Raw genomic sequence first — 6,935 nt, 5'->3', positions numbered from 1 at the left:
AGACCAAACCGAGGCACAATCTCCCATAGAAGGGCTTTGGCCACCTCGTGACTTCGTTCCGTTCTGGTTAGGAATGCTTTGACCCATCCCGAATATGTGCAGATTATTACAAGAAGGTACCTGAGCCCTTTATTTGGTTGTATGTCAGTGAAGTCCACCTCTAAGTCTTCAAAAGAGGCAGCCCCCATCCTTTGCATGCCAGGTGGGGGCCATGGGGCAGACCAAGCATTGTTTTTGGCATATGTTATACATGGTTCACTGACAGCTCGGTATAATGCCAGCAGCTGGCTGATGTAGTTCTTTTTGAGGAGGGCCTCCAGTGCAGTTTTCCCTAGGTGCGGGAGTTGGTGATACTCCTTCACTCGGTGTTTTCCTATAGAGGACGGGACAAAGATGTGTCCATTTGGCATGACCCACCATCCCTCTTTGCTTAGTGTTCCCCCTTCTGTCAAGGCCCAACTTCTTTCTTCTATTGTGTATAGGGGCGGGGAGACTTCCCTCTGGGGCGCAAGAGACATCGTGTAGGTAGGAGCTTCGTCTGGGTCACCACAGGTGGCCACTCTGGCTGTTTTGTCAGCCAGGCAATTTCCTTGAGTTGTGGGGTCATCTCCTTTCTGATGTCCCTTACAGGGTAGGATAGCTACCTTGTCTGGCAGCCATACAGCCTCAAGAAGCTTTAGTATTTCTTCCTTGTTTTTTACAGTTTTCCCTGTAACAGTACTGAGGCTTCTTTCTTTATTTTTAAAAAAATTTTTTTTCAACGTTTTTTATTTATTTTTGGGACAGAGAGAAACAGAGCATGAACGGGGGAGGGGCAGAGAGAGAGGGAGACACAGCATCGGAAACAGGCTCCAGGCTCCGAGCCATCAGCCCAGAGCCTGACGCGGGGCTCGAACTCACGGACCGCGAGATCGTGACCTGGCTGAAGTCGGACGCTTAACCGACTGCGCCACCCAGGCGCCCCGAGGCCTCTTTCTTTATAGATGGCCCCATGTACTTGCACAGTAGTGAAGACATACCAGGAATCAGTGTAGATGTTAACTCGTTTACCTTTGCTAAGGATGAGGGCTCGGGTTAAGGCATACAGTTCAGCCCATTGTGCCGACCATCCTTTCGGCAAGGCCTTGGCTTCCAGAACTTTGGTGGTTGTGTTTGCTGCATATCCTGCTCTTTGGCTGCCCTCTTGTAAATAGCTGCTCCCATCGCTGAACGGGGTGATCTCCGGGCTTGTTATAGCCTGGTCTTGGAGGTCCAGGCGGCTGGTGTAGACTTCATCCTCTCGGGTGCTCATGAAGGACATAACCATGTGTGGGACCTTAACATTAAATGTTTGTCCCAAGGTGAGTTTGCCTCCTTGACGAGCAGGACTGTGGCTGCCAGCACTCTAAGGCACAGTGGCCATCCTGCAGCCACAGGATCAAGTTTTTTTGACAGGTAGACCACTAGCTGTTGCCAAGGCCCCATGTTCTGAGTGAGCACACCAAGGGCTATTTTGTCCTTTTCATGTATGAAGAGGTTAAGGGCCTTTCTATGTCAGGCAAACCCAGGGCCGGGGCTCATCCCAGAGCCAACTTTATTTCTGTGAAAGTGTCCTTTGCCTCCTCAGTCCATGCGAAGGGCTCCTGGTCTGGCCCTCCCAACAGGTCATAGAAGGGCCTCGCTATGGCTGAGAATCCGGGAATCCAAATGCAACAGAACCCTGTAGCCCCTAAAAATTCATGCAAGCCTCATTTTGTTTGGGGCTTGGTGATAACTTTCTTCCTCTCCGGTCCTAGTTCTCTTTTTCCTTTTGTGAGGAGGAAGCCTAAGTATTGGACCTGCTGCTAACAAATCTGTGCCTTTTTCCAAGAGGCCTGGTACCCAGAATAGGATAGGAGCTGCAGGAGTAGGAGGAGCTGCAGCTTGGTACCTTTCATACAGTCTTCTTGGGTGTCGCTGGCAAGTAGGAGGTCATCTACATATTGGAGGAGGACACACCTTGTGGTTTCCTTCAGAAAGTCGGTGAGGTCTGCAGCAAGTGCTTCCCCAAAAAGAGTGGGTGAGTTCTTGAAACCTTGGGGAAGTGGTGTCCAGGTCAGCTGCATCTGGCGCCCTGTAACGGGCTCAGTCCATTCAAAGGCAAACAGAGGTTGACTTTGAGGAGCCAGGCAGAGGCAGAAGAAAGCATCCTTTAGGTTGAGGCATGTACACCATCTGGCTGACCCCAGAATTTGGCTGAGGAGAGTATATGGGTTCGGAACCACTGGGTTTAAGGAAAAAGTCACTTTGTTAATGGCCCTCAAATCCTATACTGGTTGGTATCCTCCTCCTGGCTTCTTGACTGGCAAGAGCAGGGTATTCCAAGCCGATTGGCACTCAATTAGAATACCTGCTTCTCTAAGCTTGGTCAGGTGGTCTTGTATACCCATTCTAGCCTCGAGTGGAAGGGAGTACTGCCTTTGTCTCTGAGGTTGGGCTCCAGGGATCAGGTTAACAATGATGGGGGCCTGACTCCAAGCTAGTCCAGGTGGGTTATCTTCAGCCCATACGGAGGGGAATGTAAGCCTGAATTCTGAGGGGCTACAGGTAAGGCCTGGGTGCAGAATAGTCTCCATTCTTCTTCTCTTGGCAGGGTAATCGCCAAGACCAGGGTTTCTTTCTGTCTTAGGTTTAATTGGGGGCTAATGTGTCCAGTGAGTTCAAAAGTTTTCTGGACCCCAAGTTTGGAGAGCAGATCCTGGCCCAGGAGAGGAATCAGGCAGTCAGGTAAGTAGAGGAACTCATGCCGGACCTTGTGACCCCCCAAGTTCACATTGTCGAGCTTGACAGAAGGGCTGTTGCATCGCCCGTGTCCCAGTAACCCCAAGTATGGTTGCTGTCTTTTGGCTTAAGGGTGCCACCGGGGAAGTAACAGCAGAGTATTCAGCCACAGTGTCAACCATGAAAGTTATTGTTTGGCCCCCTACCTTCATTTCGACTGTGGACTCATGGGGGCCAAGAGAGAAAGAGCCTGGTCCTCCTCAGTCCGATTCTACCCCAGCCAGACCAATGAGATTCTCGCCTTGAGGTCCCTCCCCATATCGGCTGGGTTTTGAAGGCCCCTTCAGATTTGGACATTCATTCTTCCAGTGTCCCTTCTCTGCAGTAGGCACATTGATACCTTGCTAAGGAGGCTCTGGACTTCCCCCCTTCCGGTGGTTGAGGTCATCCTGTCTTCGCAGTGTCTGTTTCTTTTAGTGCTGCTGAGAGAAGGGTGGCCTTCTTTTTTTAGTCTTCTCTCCCCTTCTCTTTCAGTTGCGACTTCTCTGTTCATGAAAACTTTATTGGCAACCTCTATCAGCTGAATGATATTCATCCAGGCAAAGCCTCCAACTTCTGGAGTTTTCTTCTGATATCTGGGGCAGCCTGTGCCACAAAAGAGGTATTTACCATCTGTCGACTTTCTGGTGCCTCAGGGTCAAACGGGGTATATACACAGTATGCTTCACATAATCTTTCATAGTAGTCTCTGGGAGACTCCCCAGGGTGCTGTGTGACTGATGATATTTTAGTCATGTTCATAGGCTTTTTGGCTCCAGCTCGGACTCCCCGGAGGAGAGTTTCCTGGTATCCTCAGATGTGGGCCTGTCCTTCTTCTGTGGTGAAATCCTATGTTGGGCATTCTTCAGGTGGGGCAGCTTGAGCCTAGATAGCAGGGTCATTAATCCCCAGAGGTGAGTGATCCTCTAGGTACTGTTGTGTTACTCTCATTCTTCTTCTTCTTTCTTCCGTATTAAACAGAGTCAGTTGGTGGTCTGGAAGAGGGACTCCATCAAGTCGACCATTGCTTGTGGCTTTTCAGAGTATGTGGAGTGTTGTGTTTCCAATTGAGAAGGTCAGTTGTAGAGAAAGGTTGGGCTGGACTGTTCCGTCCTCATTCTGTCTTTCAGGCTCTCTTGTCTCCCTTACAGGGATTTGGAGAGCATTAGATTTGGGTCTGGGGCACAGTCTGGCTGCTGGCCCCCATGGGGGAGGGTTCTCCAGGTCCAAGAGGGGCAGGGAGATGGGCAGCGCCCCCTGCTGTGGCGGCAGGCAGCGTTGTCCCAGCGACTGAGGCTATGGCAAAGAGACAGATGGGGGGAGAGTTTCAAGCTCGGGGGAGAGGGGAGGGAGCTTGGCGAGTCATAAGGACGTGGAAATACAATATCTTCCTCCCCATCTCCTTTAAATATTAGGGGAGCGGTGGGTCGCTTCTTTGGCTCCCTGGTAAAGTGGCTAAAACCTTTGCCTGGATCTGCTTGCTAGCGATGAATCGCACACAAGGCAGGGGATTTGGGGCAATTTCAAGCCAGGAGTCGAGGTATGGAAATTGATCAGGGTGGCCTGGGTTCCCAATGACTATCAGCCAAACCCAACGCACTATTTGAGCATCTAATGTCCCTTCTGGAAGCCATCCTACATTGAATATGGGCCATTCTAGTTCACAAAAGGTCCTTAACTTCCTGGGTGTCATGTTCACCCTATAATCGCCTGAAAATCCCTTTTTAAAATTTTTAAGCATGACCTCTAAAATCGTAGGCTTACTCTGTTTTGATCCCTTTATTAATTTCTTTCTTGTGTTCGGTGTCGCAAATAAATACAAAAGAAGGGTATCCCCTCGGATGAGAGGACCAATCAGATACTCCTCTGGTCACGTTCCCAAGGGAAACTTTAGGTAAGGTTTGGCCATAATAGACTCAGCTTTGTGACTTGCAATCGGAGCCTGATCCAATACTGCCCTAGACCTTATACACTCACCACGACACAGGAGAGCCCATTCAGACTCCATAGACTTTTGGGAACCTTCAGGGTGTCCGTCCATGGAGCCACAAACTTGAATTCAACTGGCAAGCCTGGCCGAGCTGCACATTCTCTCTCTCTCTCTCTCTCTCTCTCACTCACACACACACACACACACACACAAACTCCAGGGTCTATTACATTCCCTCCCGCAAAATTCTCTACCTGTGAGACCTATTAAGGCCTCTGGGGATTGATCAGGTCCCCCTTTTGGGTGGGCCTGATTTCTTTGGGGCCCCGGCCTTACTAGTTCCAATGTCGGGTCCAGGTCCTCACCTACCAGGTCTGAGTCCGACAGGAACAACAGAGCAGGGCCAGCCCGAGACAACCGAGGAGACTGCCAAAATTCAGGCAGGGCATGCCTTCTTTCTCCCTTGCAATCCCTCACTCCATCACTGCCTCACTGTTCTCCCAAACCGGTGGCAACAATGGGCCACCGAGGTTGGGTTTCCCGGTCAGGGAACCAAGTATGTTATGGAACCAGGCTGGAACGCTGGCGGAAAAACCAAGCGGCGCTCGGAGATCTTGGTGGATTGGAGATTTATTTAACACCGGCAGGCTCAGAGGAGACTGTTTCTCCAAAGGTCTGAGCCCCGGATGCATGTAATTTACAGCCATCAGCTTCCCTATCTGTGGGGATTTTCGCACGTGCAGCAAAGGAAGAAGAACCCGGACCAGAGTCTGTTTTAGCCCTGTAGGCCTTCTTTGGCGTACTTTATTTACTTCTCCAACAGGTCAAGTGCTTGACTCTTGATTTCGGTTCAGGTCATGATCTCACAGTTGTGAGATGGAACCCTGAGACTGGCTCTACACTGGCTGCTTGAGATTCTCTCACTCCCTCTCCCTCTGCCCCTCCCCTGCTTGCATGTGCATGCTCTCTCTCTCAAATAAAAAAAAATTAAATTAAATTTTTAAAAAGGCTTTTTTTGTTAAAAAAATATTTGCGGGGCGCCTGGGTGGCGCAGTCGGTTGAGCGTCTGACTTCAGCCAGGTCACGATCTCGCGGTCCATGAGTTCGAGCCCCGTGTCAGGCTCTGGGCTGATGGCTCGGAGCCTGGAGCCTGTTTCCGATTCTGTGTCTCCCTCTCTCTCTGCCCCTCCCCCGTTCATGCTCTGTCTCTCTCTGTCCCAAAAATAAATAAACGTTGAAAAAAAAAAATTTAAAAAAAAAAATTGCAACATGAATAACAGTCTAAAGGCTAAAATTCTTGTGAAGTCATATTAAGAAGTCAAAGAACCTGAAGGTATAGGGGTGTGTGTGTGTGTGTGTGTGTGTGTTTTCAGGGAGAGATTTTAAAGAACTGACTCATGTGATTGTAGAGGTTGGCAATCTAATCCTCAGGGAAGGCTGCCAGAGATCCCAGGGAAGGGTGGATGTTGCCATTTGAGTCTGAAGGCAGTCCACTGGCAGAGCTCCTTCTGCTCAGAAGATGTCTTGCCTTTTTTTCCCTGGAGGCCTTCAGTTGAAAAGATATGGCCCACTCACATTATCTCGGATAATCTGCTTTACTCAAAGACTACTAACTTAAATGTTAATCAATCTTACAAAATGCCTTCACCCACAACATCTAGAATAATGTTTAACCAAATATCCGGGCTTCAGTGGCCCAGCTAAGTTGACATAAAAAAACTGACATCTCAGTTTCTTTCTCAGATTACAGTTCTGAGCTGAATAGCAGCTCTGATCCTCAGGGTCCCCCAGGGCCCCAGGCTCCTTTCCTCAAGTTGTCACCCTCCCGTTGGGCACTGCTCTGTCATAGCTGAGCTGTTGCACAGCCAGATTCTAGACAGCTTGAAGAGGACACATCCACTCTTTGCAGAGCTCAGCAGATGCAGAAGACCTTCTATCCCAGGTCTATTGATGGGAATTACATCATAAGGACATACCTAACTGCAAGGCAGCCTGGGAAATGTAGTCCAGCTCAGCACCTGGCCCAGCTACATCCAGGAGAGAATGGATTTTACTTGAAGTGAGCAGTTTCCACTACTACCTCCCTATAATAAGGAAATACAGGGCGCTTGCTTGGGGGCTCATTCAGTTAAGCATCTGACTCTTGATTTCAGCTCCGGTCATGAACCAGGGTCATGGGATCAAGCCCTATGTTGGGCTCCACATTGGGTGTGGAGCCTGCTAAAGA

Source organism: Herpailurus yagouaroundi, unplaced genomic scaffold (genome assembly GCF_014898765.1).
Source record: "Herpailurus yagouaroundi ecotype Mexico unplaced genomic scaffold, PumYag 185, whole genome shotgun sequence".
Taxonomy (NCBI): Eukaryota; Metazoa; Chordata; class Mammalia; order Carnivora; family Felidae; genus Herpailurus; species Herpailurus yagouaroundi.
This window is presented reverse-complemented; position numbering follows the sequence as displayed.